Genomic DNA, 21,531 nt, shown 5'->3' with positions numbered 1-21,531 from the left:
TCGATTTTTCTGACCGCCCATTGTGTATTCAAACCTCACATTTTTACTTCCTATGTGTAATTCTTTACATTCACTGACATTAAATTTCATCATCCACAAATCTGCCCAAGCCTGTCTGCTGTCCAAGTCCTTCTGTGATGATATAACAGATTCCAAATTATCTGCTAATCCACCTATCTTGGTATCATCTGCAAACTTCACCAGCTTGTTACTTATATTCCTATCTAAATCATTCATATGTATTAAAAATAGCAGCGGCTCCCCCAGCACTGCCCCCTGCTGGTCACCACTCTTAACATCGGCCAGTTCTGATGAGGTTCCTCACACCACCATCACCCTCTGCTTCCTGTGTCTGAGCCAATTCTGCACCCATCTAAACACATCACCCTGAACTGCCACTTCTTTTAATTTGATGCCCACCCTCTCATGTGGCACCTCATCAAATGCTTTCTGAAAGTCCACATCAATAATATCATGAGCTCCACTTTGATCGTATCCTTTTGTTGCCTCGTCATGGAATTCCAGCCTGTTAGTAACACACGACCTCCCTCTTCTGACCCCATGCTGACTGTTCCTCATAACTCCTGTCCTTGTCATGTGTTGCTCAATCTTCTCCTTAATAATTCCTTCCATTAATTTTCCTGTGATGTTTCATGTTAAGCTTACTGGCCTGTAGTTGCTCTGATCTGCGCTGTCACCCTTTTTATATAATGGGATGATATTTGACATTTTCCAGTCCTTCTGAATCTCTCCAGTGCGCAGTGACTTCCTAAAAACGTGTCAAGGGTTTATATCTGAACTCACTGGCCTCCTTATGAACACGAGGATAAATATGATCTGATTTGTTTGATTTCATCTTATTTAATCTCAGCAGCACGTCTCCCTCTTTAATTTCCAAACCCCTCAGCACCTCCTTAGTAGTCCCTGTTACTGCTCTGAGGTTATCCACTTGCTCACTTGTGAACACCTCAGAAAAATGTAAGTTTAGGGCATCTGCTATTTCACTGTCTCATCCATCCATCCATTTTCTAACCCGCTGAATCCGAATACAGGGTCACGGGGGTCTGCTGGAGCCAATCCCAGCCAACACAGGGCACAAGGCAGGAAACAATCCTGGGCAGGGTGCCAACCCACCACAGGACACACACAAACACACCCACACACCAAGCACACACTAGGGCCAATTTAGAATCGCCAATCCACCTAACCTGCATGTCTTTGGATTGTGGGAGGAAACCCATGCAGACACAGGGAGAACATGCAAACTCCATGCAGGAAGGACCCGGGAAGCGAACCCAGGTCTCCTAACTGCGAGGCAGCAGCGCTACCACTGCGCCACCGTGCCGCCCTTAACTGTTCTTTTACTACTAAAATACTGAAAGAATCTCTTGGGGTCTTCTCTCACCTTATCTGCTATTCCTCTCCAACTGTCTTTTAGCCTCTCTGATGTCCTTCTTAATGGTTGCCCTCATGTTCTCATACGCGCTACGGTTCTCTTTGCAGTCATTAGTCTTATATGCCTTATTCAGCAGTTTTTTCCTTTGCAACTTCTTTTTTAAATCTTTATTAATCCACCGTGGAGATTTTCTTAGTTTCCTATTAATTTCAAACTTGGGGGCGGAGCCTTGGATACAGATATGTATGATGCCAGAAGGGGTGGAGTTTGAGAGGGAGAGATAGAGAGGCAGAGAGAGATGCTATTGGGGCGGAGCCTTAGGCACACATATGCAGTTAGAAGAGGCGGAGTCTGAGGAGAGAGCGAGACAGCGAACCTGCCAGGTGATTGGTGGACAGTGGGAGTCCAGAAAACGCTGAAAATCGTTCTCCTAATTCCGGCTCCTTGCCGTTTCTTTGTCGCAGGTTCATCAGGCTGCAGGAAGGAGCACATTTTGGCTTCTTTGGTTGCTTTTTCAAATTCAGTGCTGACAGGAGGTCCTCCTTGGTATGAATTACTAAAGTTGTTCATTTTATTGTGACTTGCATAGAATCAGGTCCCAAATACACGTCTGCTGACCTCAAGGTGCCATCATTAATGACTGCTGTAACTGTTATTGATTGACGTGTTGTTTGATTTGGAGTCTCATTGCAGATGTCACCATGTTGTAGTCCCATTTCCATGACGTGCTTCGCGGTCACTTGGGGGTGTGGTTATGGAGGTGACATGTAGGGCTATCGTTGACATGATGATTGATAATCGAGCAGCACACAACAAACATCGCTCAAATTCGGAGTCATCTTTCTACGTGTTTTTGAATTCATGCCAGCGATTGCGTCTTATCTTTGATTGACTTTTTACAGAATTTAAAGGCTCCTTAATCTTTACTGAGACGGGAACACGCAGGACGTTAAAAGTTACTGACGTGAGCGATTTGGACGGAACGAAAATGATGGCGGACCTCCAGCTTCACAGCGGCCGGCACTGCTGAACTTCCACACCCCTACATGGGCCAAGCTGAGGCTTTAATGACACTTCGATATTCAGACCCCTGTGCAGAGCCCACCATCTCTCTGTCTCGCTCATAAACGTCAGCACAGAAACCAAAGAACTTTTTTTGTGGACCTGGAGAAAGCAAATGACAGGGTGACTGAGAGGAGCTGTGGAGTGGCAGAGAAGTACGTGAGAGTGGCACAGGATATGAACGAGGGGAGTGTGACCGTGGTGAGGTCTGCGGTAGGAGTGACGGAGGTGGGATTACATCGGGGATCGGCTCTGAGGCCTTTCTTATTGGCAATGGTGATGGACAGGCTGACAGACGAGATTAGACAGGAGTCCCCGTGGACTGTGATGTCTGCTGATGACATTGTGATCTGCAGGTCGAGGAGACCCTGGAGAGGAATGAAGGTCAGTAGGACCACCAAGACAGAATACATGTGGGTGAATGAAAGGGAGGTCAGTGGAGTGGTGAGGATGAGGGAGTGGAGGCGATGAAGGTGGAGGAGTTCAAATACTTGGGATCAACAGTACAGAGTAATGGGGAGTGTGGAAGAGAAATGAAGAAGAGAGTGCAGGGAGGGTGGAGAAGAGTGACAGGAGTGACAGATGGGTGTGAGCAAGAGTGACAGGGAAGGTCTACAGGACGGTAGTGAGACCAGCTGTGTTATATTGGCAGATGACGGTGGCACAGGAGACAGAGCTGGAGGTGGAAGAGTTAAAGATGCTAAGATTGGCATTGGGTGTGAAGAGGATGGACAGGATTAGAAATGAGGACATCAGAGGGTCCGCTCAGAGTCAGAGAGGCGAGATTGCATTGGTTTGGACATGTGAAGAGGAGTGATGAGGGGTATACTGAGAGAAGGGTGCTAAGGGTAGAGCTGACGGGTAAGAGGAGGAGAGGAAGGCCTAAGAGAAGGTTCATGGATGTGGTGAGAGAGGACATGCAGGTGACGGGTGTGACAGAGGAAGATGACGAGCACAGAAAGAGATGGAAGAAGAGGATCTGCTGTGGCAACTCCTAACTGGAGCAGCCGAAAGAAGAAGAAGAAGAAGAAGAAGCTGATCTTTCAGAAGTCTACACAGCAGCCCAACATCACTGCAAAGGCCTGGAGTGCAAGTCCTGCTTCAATGCTCTGAACCAACACATTTTCAGTGGAAATCAAATCTGCTCCATTAACTCCGTCCTCAGGCCGGCCAGACTCTGCTTTGGGTGGAGACGCAGGATTCGTGATTTTGGAACAGAATCGTCACCTGCAAGTGAGCTGCTCGGTGCCCATTCCTGAAGTGAATTCTCGTTTCTTTGATTCTCAAACCAGATAATTAGCGACGATCGAGTCACACGATTCTCATTCACGTGATTCTTTACCGCCACACCAGCAGCAAACTTCTCGCTCAAGCGATTTGCGGACCTCTCATCGAGTCACGTGATTCTTGCTTATTTCATTCTGGGACAGAATCAGTAGCCTTCAGTGAGTGGCACACATTTTGATGAATAAACTGATTCATTCACGGCGAATGTGTTTGATGTTCTCGTCCACCTCCTTCTCAAACCGTCACGACACCAGAAACGAGTTCCCCGATTCTCATTCGCTCGACTCTGGAACTGAATGATTTACCGCTGATGTGCTCGATGTTCTCATCCACCTTCTTCTCAAACAAAATCGTTACCACCAACGACTTCCACGATCCTGGTTCACATCATTCTACAACTGAATCATTCCTTTCCGCTTCTTCTTCTTCTTCACTTGAGTTTGGAGCAGAATCAGCTGCCGCCCCAATGAGGTGCGTGGTCCTCGCTCCCTCGACACCTGAACTCAATCGTTTCCCACAGATTCCACTTCTCACTTGACCCTCAAAGCAAATCTTTAACTAAGAATGAGTTATGCGAGTCTCATTCACGAGATTCTTGAACTAAACCCTGCAAATGTGTTTGATGTTCTCGTCCACCTCCTTCTCAAACCGTCACGACACCACAAACGAGTTCCCTGATTCTCGTTCACTGACTCATCAGCTAGGATCAATTCCCATGATTTTCAGACACCGCCAGTGGCTCACATGACTGTCACTCACTTGCTCATCAGAAAGTGAAGGACAGGCGTCTTTGTCACTCGTGTGTGATGTCAGAAACCACTCAGCCTCTACTGCCGAATTAGCATTGGCGGTTCAGGGTCTCCACAGGGTGACCCTCACACAGGTGACAGGCCCTCCGACGAGCAGCTCAGAAGTTTGAAAGAACCAAATCAGTAAAGTGAATGGCAGTGACTAGCTGGGTGTCACGATTTGGCTTGACGTTTGAGGTCTTGCAGCCTTTTCCTGTTGTGGAAGCCATTTTGTGTACCGTCGCCAGGGTCACGTTCTGTGTTTCCAGGGGGCGTGGTCTCTGGGGTCGTGACTTTGAATTAATCAGATGAAAGGTCAGCCTTATCCGATCTGCGACAAAACCTCATTTACGTTTTTGACTTCTCTTGTGATGAATTTTCAGGGTTTTGACTGTAATTTGTGCTTCTCATTTGGGTTTTGGGTGCTTCCTGTTATTTTAGATTTTCATTTATTTTGCTTTTTGCTCCTATTTTACTCGACAGACTAGTGAACTGTTTTCCTGCCGAGACTGGACACCGGGAATGCAATGCAAAGAAGCTCTAGAAGAGACCAAGCTAAGAAATGCCTACCGTGATGACAAGAACCAAGTGGGTACTGCAAACGAAAAGGTGCCAACTCATCAAACGGACAGAAAAGAAGATTCCTGCGTCCATTGAAATCTTCCAAGCAGCCCCTGAAGCAGTCAGGCAGGCGGCCCAGTGACCCCTGTGCATGATGGGAGTTGGAGTCCGATTACACCAATCGGTGAAGAGCGTCACTGAGCCTCAGGCCACCCATGCCAGCCAGCCGCCGTTGGCCCGTCGGGCTCATTCAGTGACCTTTAACCCCACAGCACAGAACGAAGCGCTGGATGTCACCATCTTCAAAGGAGACTGAAACATTAGAAAGGTGCCCTTGAAATTCCAGGACAGGAAGAGGCGATGCTGCCAGGGAGCCAAAGGGTTATTATTTTACAACTTTTTATTTTTTTTTTTATTCATCAATGACCCAACATTTTTGTTTTTTTCTCTTTTAAGGTTTTGACAAAAGCATCCAACTGAAACAGAAGAAAAAGCCGATTAAAAAAGAAGAAACAATCGCTTTGCCATTTTCTCCGTGACATTGATATATTGCCCGACCTCCTTTGTCTTATTGCATGCAGAAAAAGCCGCCGTGATGAAACGTAAATCAATCGGAGCAAACGGCCGCCGCGCTTTACTTTCCTAGTGTTGCACTTTTGTGAAACTCGGCTTTAGACTTTTCTTCGTTTAGACTCCTAATTGTTCTCCAGGCTGCTCTTCATAGTTACACCGTTGCCTTATTCCTTCATTGTGTTTTGTGATTTTTGTTTCCGATGCCATGTTACGATGACGTGGGACTTTGTTCTCATGTGCCAACACTGGCATTCTGACAATGGATGACAGGAGAAGACCCCCAGCCAGTGAGTAAAGATTTATTAGACTCTAACCCTAATTCATCAGCAGAAAACAGAAAGAAAATAAGGCAAAATATCCAAAGACAAAAGAGTGGAAGCAAAGGATTAGAAAATCCACAGTCATCGACATTCCTGGGAAGGGAAAGGCAAGAAGAGAACAGGAGGAAAAAAAAAACAAAGGATCAGAAAGTGAAAATAAGTTGAGTTGACAAACATGCAGGGCGGCCCTCAAATACGCAGAGAGCAGCTGAAATGACTTCGACAAGACAAAGCAATCGACGGCAGGTAAGGCCAATTCAGGAGCAGATCCGATATTTAGAAGTTTATATCTAAAAAAAACACAAAGGAAAACAGCAAATCCAAAGAGCAAACTCCACAGGAAGAGAATGACCTCCTGCTCCTGAGCCTGCTCGGCAGATTTATAAACTTACAAGATTTCACATACAATCGCTGACTTTTCTTCAGTTTTCTTTCTTCCCAGTTGGGACACAGGCAGGTGGCAGGTGAAGTGACTTGTTCACGGCCGGTCACACCGTATCCCGCTACTGACACCATGTGACCGCTCCAATTGGAGAAGTAAAAGAACAGCAAGCACTTGTGTCAGAAATGTTGCGAGTCACCTTGGATGAAGGAGTCATCAGCCTAATCAGAAGTAACAGAGCCAGGGGGAGGAGTCAGGGACGGTGATGTCAGGGCGGCCCCACCTCCAAGGGTCCAGCCAGGCCTCCTGCCCTGCTTTTGTCCTAAAACTCCAGTTGTGTGTCTTTTTATTCATTTTTCATTGTTAGGTGAGTGTAACGGACAGTTGGCTGGTGGTACCTTTACTGGCCAGGAAGCCATTATGGTGGACGGACAGCATGAGACTGCCTCTCAGAACCATGTGTCCCCCCCAGTGCACTAGGTGGCACCGTCTCTATGGGATGGCTCCCTGTTGGATGCCCGCAGGGCTGCATGGGAGATGTACTTCTGGTTGGGAACCTCTGGTGCCACTAGAGGGAGCTGCTGGGTGTGCGCTGTCCTGAGCTGGAAGTGCTCCTTGGTTAGTGTGCTGATGTCCCGGAGGTCCCCAAGTTAAACAGGAGCACTCAGCCCCCCAGGTGAGGCAGAGTCGGGAGTGGAGCTGAACGAGTGAAGGAAAAAGAAGTAAAGGAAGTGATGGAGTCGTGTTCAGGATTGAGAAGATGCATCGTCTGAGCCTGACACTTGTGTGTTGGCCATTGTGTTTGTGGTTTACGGCTCACTGACGCCCCCTACCGGCCACAAGTGTTATTAGTTTTAATTATCTGTATTATTCTGTGTTTTTTTTTTTTAATTAGTTTTTATTATTTCTCCATTTCTTTGTGTCTATTCTTGTTCCGTTGTGTTCCATGTATTTTGTGGGTGGCACCCCTGGGACGGGGCCACCTGTCCATCTAAAGGGTGAGGGAACACACAGTCCCTTGCGGTTCATTGACTGCAGCGGGTGTCGGTGAGTCTCCTCTGATTTTTCTTGATTTTGTTTCTAGATTTTCTCCTCTGCTCTTTCAGCTCTCTTTGGATTTGTGTATTTGGGATTTGTTTTATTAAGGCAGCCCCCTTCGGTCCTTTGGGGCATTTTGTGTAATCAACCTCTGCATGTCTGAATCCTGCGGACGTTTCAGTGAAGTGATTGTAAGCACACGTTGCTCTTTCCTAATCGAATAAATGTTGTCTTTTATTTTGCTGTCTGCTGCAGTTTGGGTTATCCAGACAAACGTATGAAAAGCAAAATGAGGTGCCATCAGATGAGCAGGAGGACCCTCTGATCGCAGGTGTGACCGAAAGTGACCGCCACCGGCCTACTGAGAAGAATGGCAGCCATCTGTCCATAAAAGATGGCACCGGGCATGTCCTGCCCACGTGCCGTTAAGAACGATTTGCACCTTCTAGATGATTCAAGTGGGCATCATGGCTGTGCAGAGCTGGTGCCAAGGGAACACCGACATGCTTGAAACTCGACTTCCAGGCCAAAAAACGGTGAAGTAAGCAAGACGTCGCACCACTGACATGTGCTGTTTTTGTCTCATTAATCGATGCTTGATATGTTAAAGATATAATGGAGTCCAAAAGTGAAGCCTCGTTATGGAGGAACACCAAGAACGGCAACGCCAGCGGGTTTATCGTGGAATGGAAACGGCACAAACAGAGAGGCGAAGTGAACTGAGAACCTTCAATGGAGTCTGTCTCCATCTTAATGGGCTGAATGGTCTCCTCTGACTTCTAGGAGGTTAAGTGAATGAGGACATTGATGAGTCCGGGCTGTGAGTCTCAGAAGAAGATAATGCTAAATAGAAATTGAGGAAATCATCCGCTCCGCATGTTGTTGAACGTGTCTGCTTAGGGAGCTTCTGCCCGCCTCTGCTAAGGTGGGTCATGGACGGGTGTCCTGCCTCAGGCTTTAATTAATCAGGAGACAAGCAGAAGATGCCAATGCAACAGTGGGTATACTGGCATGCCGGATGGGTTGAACCCAGGAACAGTACCTGGCCGGGAGGCCATTGCGTTGTTACCTGCATTGATACCCGCCAGGCACACTGGGCATTGTAGTCCAATAGACCAGCCACATCAGAAGGAGATGGGATTTGAATTCCTACTTTGTGGGGATTCCATCAGGCGGTGCCATAGCACCAGACTTACTGCTGGGTATAAGATAAAAGTGTGGTGGGCTGGCACCCTGCCCGGGGTTTGTTTCCTGCCTTGCGCCCTGTGTTGGCTGGGATTGGCTCCAGCAGACCCCCGTGACACTGTAGTTAGGATATAGCGGGCTGGATAATGGATGTCTATAAGATAAAAGAGACCACTCGACCACATCCGGGTGAGTTGGAGTCGGAAGTGGAGAAGAAGATAAGCAGAAAAAAGGAACGAGGGAAGGAATTTGGTTTGGTGTTGATGTTAATTAAAAGAAACTGCAAATGAGAGTAATAAACGTTACGTTTACACCGAGGACTTGTGTCTGTGGGGCTGTGTCTGGGGTCTGGGGAGCTGCAATGCTTCCTACTGGTCACCGGCCATAGCTTCACTTAAAATGGGGTTTGCAGACGCACTGACGCCTCCTTCTTTCACATCCACAGACCCGAGGATGAGTCCAGAGCTGACGTCATGGTGGGCTTCATCAGGGCGCTGCCCCCTCTTTGGCCGTGAGACCAATTAAAAGATGGGGCTCACAACAGGACCACCCTCCGAAAAGGACGCAGGAGAACTTGAGCTGTAAATTCTTCAAAGAAGCGGGCGAGTGCAGCCAATGCAGGGGGAATCTGCACCTTCAGCGGAGTTACTTGGGTGGGCACCTTCACTTGTGTTGGACTGAACGGCCTACCGGGACGTCCCCAACATGTCACAATCTCGCTGTCACCTCTTAGCTTCCAATCTGCAAATGGAGGAAAACAGAAAATGACTAAAGAGAAAGGAGAAGAGAAGAGAATAGAAAAGAGGAGAAGAGAAGAGAGGAGAAGAGAGGAGGAGAGAAGAAGAGAAAGGAGAAGAGAAGAGAATAGAAGAGAGGAGAAGAGAAGAGAAGAGAAGAAAGGAGAAGAGAAGAGAGGAGAGGAGCAGAGAAGAAAGGAGAAGAGAGGAGAGGAGAGGAGGAGAGAAGAGAGGAAAAGAGAAGAGAGAAGAGAAGAGAAGAGAGGAGAGGAGAAGAGAGGAGAGAAGAGGAGAAGAGAGGAAAAGAGAGGAGAGAAGAGAGAGGAAGAAGAGAAGAGAGAGAGAGGAGAGGAGAAGAGAAGAGAGAGGAGAAGAGAGGAGAGAAGAAGAGAAGAGAGGAGAAGAGAGAAGAGAGAAGAGAGGAGAAGAGAGGAGAGGAGAAGAGAAGAGAGAAGAGAAGAAGAGAGGAGAGAAGAGAGGAGAGAATAGAAGAGAGGAGAGAAGAGGAGGAGAGAAGAGAGGAGGAGAAGAAGAGAAGAGAGGAGAGGAGAAGAGAAGAGAAGAGAGGAGAAGAGGAGAAGAGAAGAGAGGAGAGAATAGAAGAGAGGAGAGGAGAGGAGGAGAGAAGAGAAAAGATGAGAAGAGAAGAGAGAAGAGGAAAAGAGAAGAGAGGAGAAGAGAGGAGAAGAGAAGAGAGGAGAGGAGAGGAGGAGAGAAGAGCAGCTTTGAAGTTTAACCAAATGAAAACATTTCAAAGTAACTTCTCGCAGATTTTCAGGTCTGAGGTCAGGAAGTGCCACTCAGTTACGATGGCACCAAAAAGTGGCGACGTGTGGCTGAGCTCTGCGTGGGTCACAATGAGGACCACAGAACCCTAGAAGCCTCTCTGGCCACGCCCAGCCGCCTGCCACTCAAACGGATGACCACGCCCACTTTCCCTCATGTGCTTCATCATTATTAAATGGGATTCAGAGACTTCCCCACCCCCACTGAATTCCTGACTGTGCCCGGTGCCCAGGCATTTTATGATCTTTTGTATTCGAGTGCAGGACCCTTTGTGTGGTGCCAGTGTTAGAAATGATGGGCGCTAGAATTTCAAAAGGCCCCCACACACCCGACCTTGTAAATGAAGTTTGATTTGACTTAACAGCCACACGTTGTAACGAAGCAGAGACCTCCAGTTATGGGGTCCACTTGTGGATGCGCCCCACCCTGGCACTCGGAGTGAGCTCCTTCCAAGCAGGCCGCGGACACACACCGCTCTGGGGGGCGCCTTGCCACCCCTCTCAGAAGTGCGCCGTTTAATTATTAATTACCGAGCACAAAGCTTTTAATTCTTCCCTTCAGTTATTTAATAAGGCAGCTCTCGGTGGTAATGAGGCGCCGGTGGCGTGCTCGGAATGCTGAGGCGGCCGCCCGAATCTCGGATGACGAGGGGCCGCTTATCTTCTGCCAGGCAGTAAATCCAAGCCTCGGCTGCCAGTGAAAGCCTTAAGCTCTGAGCTCCATCATTCTTATAGCCTCGTCCTCCGCTCGCGGTCCCCCTGGCCCTGTGGAGCCATATGAGTGTCCGCTTAATGCCGGCCATAGATTGTGCCGGGAATTTCTTCTATGACAGCGGAGGGGCTAAGTTTGCTTTAAGTTGGATCTCAAAGGGCCATCAGGTAGAAATGGTTATCGATCTGTGCAGCCGAACGCTGTCTTCACCCAATCCTGGAGATAAAACTTGAGACAAACGGCTCTGAGCGAGACCTCCCACCACAAAGGCCTGGCCCCCCTCACCAGGGTTACATGGTGGAGGAATTATATTGAATTAAATGGCCCAAACTGAAACAAGCCCACCACCATCTTCTGATAAGACCACCAGCTGTAAGACACCCAGATAATGTCTGCTTTCGATGGACCTGCATTTACAGCCCACCCAGGGTATAAAAGGCAGAAACGAGACGAGCCCATCTGCCAAGTGTGTAAAGGGCAGGTAGCACCACCTCGTGGTGACAGTGGGCACTGCAGGCAAGGAAACTACAAGCAAGTACAGCGTGTGTAGGCAGAAGGAAAAATGGCAGGTCTGGAAAGTACAAGCGTAACGAGTGTAAAGTGTGGATAGTGCATCCTAGTGGTGAAAGTGAGCACTGCGCCTCCAGAAACCATGAACATGTCGGGCACAGCCTGGCAGAGAAAACAGGAACACAGCTATAGTGTGGAAAACACAGGCTGGGGGAGGAGACAAGCATTACAGGACCGGAAATGCACACCCGTGTTCAATAATGGGCACACAGCACAGCCTAGTGGTACAAGAGCAGACTGCAGCATGAAATAAATACAAGTCATACCTGGCATCAATGACCTTATGAGCGTACACTTCACATCAGGCAAGGCAGCATGGCATGGTGACAAAAACAAGGGCTGTGTGCCTACAAATACATGGAATGGGCCGATAGCACCACCTAGTGCTGAAAAGGAGAACTGCTGGTAGTCAACCGCCTACTGGCAGAACTGAGAACTGCAAGGCTGGGATTACAAAACTGCAGGTGTGAAAAGTAATAATTTGGTTATGTGGTGCGCAGTCTGGCAATGAAAGCAGGATGGCAGTACAAGAAAGCACACATCTGTAGTGTGGACAGCACAGCCTAGGGGTGAACACAAGAACTGCAGCACTAGAAATGCATACCTGTGCTGAACGACAGGCAGGAGAACTGCTGGTAATGAAAGTAAAAAAATGCAGGGCTTGATGGACAAGCAGCACCACCTATTGGCAGAATTGAGAACCGCAAGGCTGGGATTACAAATGTGCCACTTGTTAAGGCCAGAGAGCACCACCTAGTGGTAAAAGTGAAAGCTGCCGGTGTAACCATGCGGTCAATCATGTAAAGCCCCAACATCACGAAATGCCCTCAACGTCAGTCACTTTAGACCCATCCCATTAGACTTTAGTTAACCTTATTGCCCCGATACTCAATGGTTAAGTTCAGGGTTGTAGGAGGGTTAGCTGACTCAAAAGGTGACATTAACTGACGTTGTGGGCATCACCTGACGTATGTCATAGGTATTGCAGGCTGCAGCTAGACCCTTCTCCAATGAAAGCGGGATGACAGAACAAGAAAGTACACGGCTGTAGTGTGGACAGCACTGCCTAGGGGTGAAAACAGGAACTGCAACACTAGAAATGCATACCTGTGCTGAACGACAGGCAGATGGTACCAAATGAAAACTGCTGGTCTGGACAGAAACAAGCAGGTGTTGTCTAACAGATGGACAGTGTGACCTGGTGGTGAAAGTGGGGACTGGAGAGCACACACACACACACACACACACCTGTAACACACAATGAGCACAACCTACAGCCTCAAAAAGTCCAAGGGTACAGGAACATTAGGAGGACACAATCAAGTCACATCCTGATGGCCCCTAAAGTCCTCCTGTCCACCCAGCCATGTACAGTGAGGTCCATAAATATTTGGACAGAGACAACGTTTTTCTCATTTTGTAAAGTTCTGTACTTTAATTACCACAATGAATTTCAAATGAATCAACTCCAATGACGTTGAAGTGCAGACTTTCAGCTTTAATTCAGTGGGTTCAACAAAACGATTACATAAAAATCTGAGGCGACTAAAGTGTTTTTATTAACACAATCCTTTTATTTCAGGGGCTCCAAAGTAATTGGACAAATTAAAGAACTGGAAATCAAATGTTCATTTCTAATACTTGGTTGACAACCAATGCCAGCCTGAAGTCTTGAACTGGTGGACATCACCAGACGTTGGGTGTCCTCCTCTTTAATGCTCTGCCAGGCCTTTACTTGTAGTTGCTGTTTGTTTGTGGGCCTTTCTGTCCAAGTTTAGTCTTCAGCAAGTGAAATGCTGTTCAGCTGGGTGAAGATCAGGTGACTGACTTGTCCATTCCAGGATTGTCCACTTCTTTGCTTTAATAAACTCCTGGGTTGCTCTGGCTGTGTGTTTTGGGTCATTGTCCATCTGTATCATGAATCAATCTGACGTCATTTAGCTGATTTGAGCAGACAGCACATCTCTGAACACCTCAGAATTCATTCGGCTCCTTCTGTCCTGTGTCACCTCATCAATAAACACGAGTGTCCCAGTGCCACTGGCAGCCATCACACTGCCTGCCTCCACCGTGTTTTACAGACGACGTGCTATGCTGTGGATAATCAGCTGCTCCACGCCTTCCTTCTCCACCCTTTTTCTTGCCTTTATCATTCTGGTAGAGGTTGATCTTGGTTTCATCTGTCCAAAGAATGTTTTTCCAGAACTCTGCTGGCTTTTTTAGATGTTCTTTAGCAAAGTCCAATCTAGCCTTTCTATTCTTGAGGCTTATGAGTGGCTCTCACCTTGCAGTGCACCCTCTGGATTTCCTTTCATGCAGTCTTCTTTATGGTAGACGTGGATATCGATACGCCGACCAAGCCCTGGAGAGTGTTGTTCACTTGGTTGGCTGTTGTGAACGGGTTTCTCTTCACCATGGAAATGATTCTGCGATCATCCACCACTGTTGTCTTCCATGGACGTCCAGTCTTTTGCATTGCTGAGCTCACCAGTGTTTGCTTTCTTTCTCAGGATGTACCAAACTGTAGATTTTGCCACTCGTAATATTGTAGTAATTTCTCAGATGGGTTTTTTCTGTTTTCGCAGCTTAAGGATGGCTTCTGTCACCTGCATGGAGAGCTCCTTTGACCGCATGTTGTCTGTTCACAGCAAAATCTTAAACATGCAAGCAGCACACCTCACATCAACTCCAGGCCTTTTATCTGCTTAATTGATAAGACGTAACGACGGACTTGAACACACCTGCCATGAAATAGCCTTTGAGTCAATTGTCCAATTACTTTTGAGCCCCTGAAATGAAGGGATTGTGTTCAAAAATACTTTAGTTGCCTCACATTTTTATGCAATCGTTTTGTTCAACCCACTGAATTAAAGCTGAAAGTCTGCACTTCAACTGCATCGGAGTTGTTTTATTTAAAATTCATGGTGGCAATTAATGTACAGAACTTTACAAAATGAGAAAAACGTTGTCTCTGTCCAAATATTTATGGACCTCACTGTATGCAGGGGTCTGAGGGTCCTTTGCGTGAAGACATCAGTGAAACATAAGAAGCCCCCAGCCAGCTTACTGACGCCCTTTAGAGATTTAGATGTAGACATCTTGACTGTCGCATACACTGCAAGGGTTTACTGAGGTTTGGGGACTTCTGTGACCTGATGGCTGTTGTCCCCGAGGCGGGGGTGCGAGTGGCGAGGCGGACGTGACAACTGGCCATGTGACAGGTGGCTGTCGTCACAGATGAAGGACTCGGCTCCCCCTGGTGGAGCAGATGGAGTGAAGCTGTGGACCCCATCATTTTCTCTCCATCAGGTCACCTCTTCATTTGTTTAAATCAAAGACGTTCCTCTCCTTCAGTTTTGTCCTTCCTCAGTCGCTCTTCTTCCTCGTGATTCCCTGCAGTTTGCTCTCCTCTTTTTCTTTTCCCAGCCCTGCTTGGTCTTTTTTGTTCTTTTCTCATATGGACGCCCAAACTGCACACCGTACTGCAGGCGAGGCCTCACGTAGGACCCCCTTGACTTGCACTCCACACACTAGGATCGCTGCACTGAGGGTCTCAGGTCCTGCTCATGAGTCACTTTTTCAAGTTTCAGACGTCTCATTTTACATTTCAGTCTCGTCTTTTACTTTCTCCATCCAACACTCCGTTTATTTACATGAAATGTCATCTTCTGGAAATCAATCTGCTGTTCCCTCCACGTTCATTTGAAACGACTTTATCTGCCATTCCATCGAGCTTAGTGTCATTGTCAAAGTGAGCGGGCAGATAATGTGGTCCCTGGGGGTCCCTGCAGCTCCCCAGACTCCCAACACAAAAAGCTTGGACTCGAGTTCACCAAACACAAAGGGGATTCGTTACGAGGAAGAGACGAGTTCTCAGCACCACTGCGATACTCTCGCTCTCCGTCTCCTTCTCACAACTGAAGTGGGCCTGATCCTCTAATGGAACACCCGCGGACCCCAACAGGGCGGAGCCAACGAACCTCAACTCCCAACATGCCCTGGGGGAATCCCCAGGGCTATCACAACCCGGGGGGGGCTGCCATCGAGCGTCCCAGTGGAGATAACGTCCTGTGTAAGGCGTCTCCCCTTGTCCTTCCACACCGTGGGCATCCTGGCCGGGTAACGTTCACAGTACAGCAGCGGCTGAGTTGGCAGACCCCATGTGGCACCCCTCACAATAGACATGAAAGGCAGTATATGATAGATAGATAGAGAGATAGATAGAGAGATAGAGAAAAATATAGATGAAAGGCGCTATATGATTGATAGATAGATAGATAGATAGATAGATAGATAGATAGATAGATAGATAGATAGATAGAGAAAAATATAGATGAAAGGCGCTATATGATAGATAGATAGATAGATAGATAGATAGATAGATAGATAGATAGATAGATAGATTAAAGGCACTATATGATAGATAGATAGAGAGATAGATAGATAGATAGATAGATGAAAGGCACTACATGATAGATAGATAGATATGAAAGGCGCTATATAGGTAGAGAGATTGATTGATTGATTGATTGATTGAAGATAGATAGATAGACGTGAAAGGCACTATATAATTAGATTGATTGATTGATTGCTGAAAGGTGATGATATATGATGCTCTTTGATGACAGATGCCGAGACCACCTCACTACTCTGCAGACCACCATTTAAAGGGACGTGGAGAGACAGTACACTCCTGCTAATCCTGCACGTACTTCTCTCCTGCTCCGTTTAAATGATGGCCCACCTCATAGCCCCCCGGCCACAACAAATTATTATGATGGGAAGTCAGGGTGAAAGGTAAATGGCGGTGAGACCCCTCAGAAGAGCAATGAAGGGGTAATTACGCTGAATTTATTAAACAAGCGGCAGTGGCTAATGAAGCACAATAATTGCAAATCGACTGCAGCCCACCAAACAAAGGGTTTCTGGGGTTTAACAAAATAAACAAGAGACAAGCCAGCGGCCCCCCTGCCTGCACTACGACGTGCCTGGTGATGATGAAAGGAGAATGAAAAGAAAGCGAAGACGGAGAAGAGCGCCAGTCCTGGGGTCCGTCCCGTCAGTGTATTTTTGTATGGCGCCTGGCACTTATGAATGCCCAACGTGAATGGACCCTATCGACGTGCGTCTGCAGTGCGGTGGTCCTCGCCAGTGCCGTTCTGCTTCCTGTGCTGCTCTTTCAGGTGGCCGGCTGTTGCTGCTCGTATGACTGTGACAGGCTCGTCATTTTTATGGTGTCCTCATCGGCTGGCACTGAAGCTACTCACTTGAATGATGAATGTCAGCCCAGAGTGCTGCTGGCTGAGTGCTGAGGTCCTCGCCAGCCTAGCAGGTCATTCTGGTGCCACCATTGAGCTCAGGCCAGTTGGTCACAGAGGAGAGCAAAACAAAACCTCCAGTGGTCGACATCAATGAAGGAGGTGAACCTCGAGGGGCCCACAGTGACACAGTCAGCCTCGGTCACAGTCCTGAAGTCTTAACGTTTGCCCCCATGATGTTTGTTGCTGTTTCTGTTGCCTAAAGGCATGGAGGGCACCTCGTCCTTGGGTTCTATTCGAGTATGCATGTCCACTTTACCTGTTGCCGCTGTCTCCATGAAGATCAAGTTTGCCTCTTGAAATATGTTGAGAATGTCAAGAACCTCCATGGGGTTTGGTGGACTGACTTTTACTCCTGACTGTCCCTGCCTTGTGTTAGGGTTGAGGGTAGAAGGCACTGAGCGGGGGGCACTGGCCGGACCCTCACACAGCCTGAGACGCTCCATGAACCACTGCTGGGCCCCTCTGGCTGACCTCATTATAAAGGCAGAGGGAGGAGCCAGCAGCAGTGATGTCAGAGTGGCCCCGCCTCCTGGAGCTCCAGATCAAGGGGACCAAGCAGAACAATAATTAACCCTTAATACGCACAACATCAGCATCACAAAACAGAGCAAACACGTCACCTGGAACAGAATAGAAAGACAAAGATGACAAAAATATCAAATATTATAAATAAAAAAAAATACTGGGGCCAAAGATAAAACTCTGGTCAGCCATGGCACCCTTAAGCCAAAGGGTTAAAGTAAGAACTCGGCCAGGCTGTGCCACCGAGACCCACTGATGTTAATTTTCCTTCCACTTTACTTGTTCCCTTCACTTTGTCTCAGGCTCAGCTCTCCACTTGTCCCCTGGCTGGTGGCCGCGTCCTCGCTTGTCCTCGGGGGGCACTTCTCGCAGCTCATGGTGGACCACCAGCCAAAAACACATTTTCTGCATGTCCTGCATTTCCTCTCGGGCCCTGCCTTTCATTTTCTGTGCCTCCAGTCTCCTGATGTGGAGCTTCTGCCTGTAATTTGATTTTCTACGGATGTTTGTGTGTATTTATTTATTTAATTTAAAGTGAAATTACAGGAGAGAAAACACCGACAGACTGAACGCTCCCCGTCTCCCTCGGCTCCATTTAGCCTTAGCATTCAGCCCATGTGGTGTGGCGCGGCACAAATACCTGGGGATTACTGGGAAAATGTCAGACTCACAATAAAAAAGCAACTGTAGGGGAAGAAATTCAAGAAGCTCTGACCTCACATAATCCCAGAGAAGAACGAGTGCAGCAGAGACTCGGAAAGAGGAGGCAGGCGATAAACTGTGGAGAGACAGACAGACAGACAGATGATAGATAGATTGATAGATAGATAGATAGATAGATAGATAGATAGATAGATAGATAGATAGATGAAAGGCACTATATGATAGATAGATAGATAGATAGATAGATAGATAGATAGATAGATAGATAAATAGAGTGAAAGGCACTATATAATAGATAGATAGATAGATAGATAGATAGATAGATAGATAGATAGATAGATAGATAGATAGATGTGAAAGGCACAATATAATTATCTCTATCTGTATATTATATAGTGCCTTTCACTCTATCTATCTATCTATCTATCTATCTATCTATCTATCTATCTATCTATCTATCTATCTATCTATCTATGTTGTGTTATTGATTAAGTGCTTGTTTGTGTTTTATTTATTAAGCTTTGTGTTTTTATTGATTATTGATCAGTTTCACATTCTCTTCAGCTTGATTTGCTCTTTGTCCTCCCCCTTTGACGTGGAGCCGAGGGGGGCAGGACCACCTGATGTTGCAGCCCCAGCAGCGCACTATTAATGGAGCCGCTGCAGTTTCAGCTTTTCATACCTGGATGGCGCCATTTTGAGGTTGGTCATGTGACCAGACTCTTAGTCCTTGTGATGTCACAGGATGTGACGTTATCAATATGGCAGCGGCTGCGTGTGACTTTATTCCTTGGTACGATGAACCTTTAAGTAAGTAGTAATTAGTTCCTCGTTCAAGTTGGTCCTGGTGGTTGGACTGACTTTTAGTTTCTGTCTTCATCAAGGTTTTTAAATTCCTGGGGTGGTCTCGGAACTGCAACATCAGGTACCCCTGATTTAGTATAAAGCGGACAGAGCAACTAACACCAAGAAAATGAATAAACCAAATATTCACAGAAAGTCCTTGGCACAGCTGACCACGTGCTTGTTGTGAACTAGAGAGTTCGTAAGCTCGAATTCCTAATAGTTGCTCAGAATGCCCACTAGAGGGGGTCAAACCACCAAAACGTAGCCAGTCTCAGAGAGAGCAACACACAACCTTCATGAATAAAAGATTTACTTTAACAGAAGGTTTATTGAACAAAAATAATCTCTGAGGGGCACCAAGGCCTAGATGGCAATGCCCTCAAAAACAGGAAAACCAGAGACAAACAAGTGCCCAACCCAGAAGGCAAAGTCAAAAATCAAGACAAGGGTTCCGAATTTCCAGAAATCCCATAAACTGCAGAGACTCACCTCACCTCACCTCACCTCACCTCAGCACAGCACAGCACACCAGAAGCGCATTCTCAATGAACCGCCAGGGACTGTGGGTTGTCCCAGCCTTTATAGGGCTGAGGGCGGTCCCCTGATGGTGATGGACAATTGGCCCCGCCTCCCACAAACACAAGGAACACAACAGATGGCACGCTGGCATAAAGAAACTCGACGATCAGCTCTACTCAACTAAAATGGGAACTGAATTGACGTAAAAACAGCATTTGAACCCCCGGCAGGGGAGGAACCCTGGCTGAAACACAGCGGCCGTTAGCGGACAGCAGGACTTCAGGGGTCTTTAAATCACGACTTGATGATATTTTGGAGAAATGGGGTGGCAGGACCTGCAGTTTTGTGAGGTTAAATGTCCTCTTGTCACCCAAACTGTCCCCCGAGGACTGGCTTAGTGGGACATGGGGACGAGTCCCCGACATGATTCCTGCTTCAGACCCCCCTGAGAAAGTCGGATGTGACGGTCACAGCTGTCCTCGGGCTCAACAGGAGTTCATGGAAGGACCCCCTAACAACCGTGGATTAAATGTTCGATTTCCTCATTTAGTCAATTAAGCGGAGACCCCCAGCTCCGACCCCAAGCCTTTCATGTCTCGTTTGTGCTTCGATTTGCTCCATGAATGCATTTCTGTGTAGCCGTAGACATGCTAATGCAATCAATTAATGTTATTTAATGAGCTCATTTGCATATCCTTTGTAAAAACCGAACATGGAGGGCTGAGTGACAGGCAGACGGACGCCGGCCAGGCTGGGAATCGAACTCGGGTCCCCGGAGCTGTGAGGCGGGCGCTGCACTCGTTCCTCTTCTTCTCTTTAGTGTTATGAATGCACACAATTTGGACTTTGTTTGTACATAATTATTTCCCTTATTAAATATTCATCCCCGTTTGTTTTTTCCCTGTTGACTCTCGTTAAGTGCCTATTTGTTTGTCGTTTAGCTCGTTTTCCTTGATTGCTTAATTTATTTCTTCTCGCTCACAGTGCGCTCCCCCCCCAACGTCTCCAGTGTGGCCCGGGGGGCTCTCCACAGTTACTCGGATGTCCACGGTGCCCCCTCGGTGCTTCATAGTCCCCCCTGAGGAGTGGACATTGGTTGCTCTGATCCAAAAAAAACCAAACTCTCGACACGCCAGTCTGCAGATCGGCCCCCCTCCATCTTCCTGCCACATTAGGCGGGCTGTGCAGGACGTGTCCCCAGGGTGAAGAATGTCATTCGTGACAACTGAAGAGCGAGTGAGGGGCGTCATCAAAGTCATTAATGACGAGTACAGACGTGCCTGGTTAGGCCAAAGGGACTGGCGGTGCCCACTGCCATGTTGGTGCTTGGGACTCTAAGATTTCCTGCCAGCCTGCTACTGGGCGAGGGACAATCCAGGGGCACAATGATGACGTCACGTCTGCCCCCCAGGACATCACTTCCGGTTCCAGGGCTCCAGATGATGATGTCAATTCCTGTACTGGCCCTTACGGCCGCCATCTTGGCTCCACCCAGTCACTTCTGCTTTGGCCTCTGTTCAGATTTAAAGCCATTTTGAAGCCGTCAGATGGTATATATCAGATGGTGGCTGCCCCAAACCTTCACGATGTCTTTGCCTCATCGTCGTTACAACGTGTCCTCCTCCAAGTCCCCTGCCAGTGGGATTCAGGAGGTCCTCAGAGTTCTCATGCCACCCCTGCTCCAGAGGGCACAGGTACAGCACCACCTCGCCCTCCTGAGTCGCCCGATGGTTTGCCACAATTCCTTCGAGGTCGACGAACATTCATTGAGTTTCCTCTTCTTCTATCGACGCCTAACACAGAAACCACAAAGTGAAGTCAAGCAAGAAATCCGTGAATCAGGACAAAAGACGAAAGGCCGACGCAACGCAAGGCCATGTTGTCCAATCTCAGACACCGGGAAGTGTATGGAGCGGACCACCGTTATACCCTGGACCCCAAACGACACGTGCTGCATGACCTCAGAGCTCACCATGGCAACGCTACAACAAACAAAGTGGCACATCGGTGGCATCCAAGGTCTAAGGATTTGCTCACAAACCTCTGAAGGAGGCTTTCTAGTAAAACCCAACATGGAGAAGAAATCCAGAAAAGAATTGAAACGTGAAGAATGAAAGCAAACTTGGGCTCCTATTGGTCGGTAGGCCTCATGCCTGCTTCTTGAGTTTGGGGCCTGCCCTCGCCTGTCTAGGCTTCATGGCACTTTTGGGGTGAAGCCTTTCTTGGCAGATCAGAGCAGCAGCTGACCGCTGTTGCCAGGTAAC

This window comes from Polypterus senegalus, chromosome 16, assembly GCF_016835505.1.
Source record: "Polypterus senegalus isolate Bchr_013 chromosome 16, ASM1683550v1, whole genome shotgun sequence".
Classification (NCBI taxonomy): Eukaryota; Metazoa; Chordata; class Cladistia; order Polypteriformes; family Polypteridae; genus Polypterus; species Polypterus senegalus.
Note: the sequence above shows the minus strand (reverse complement) of the source record.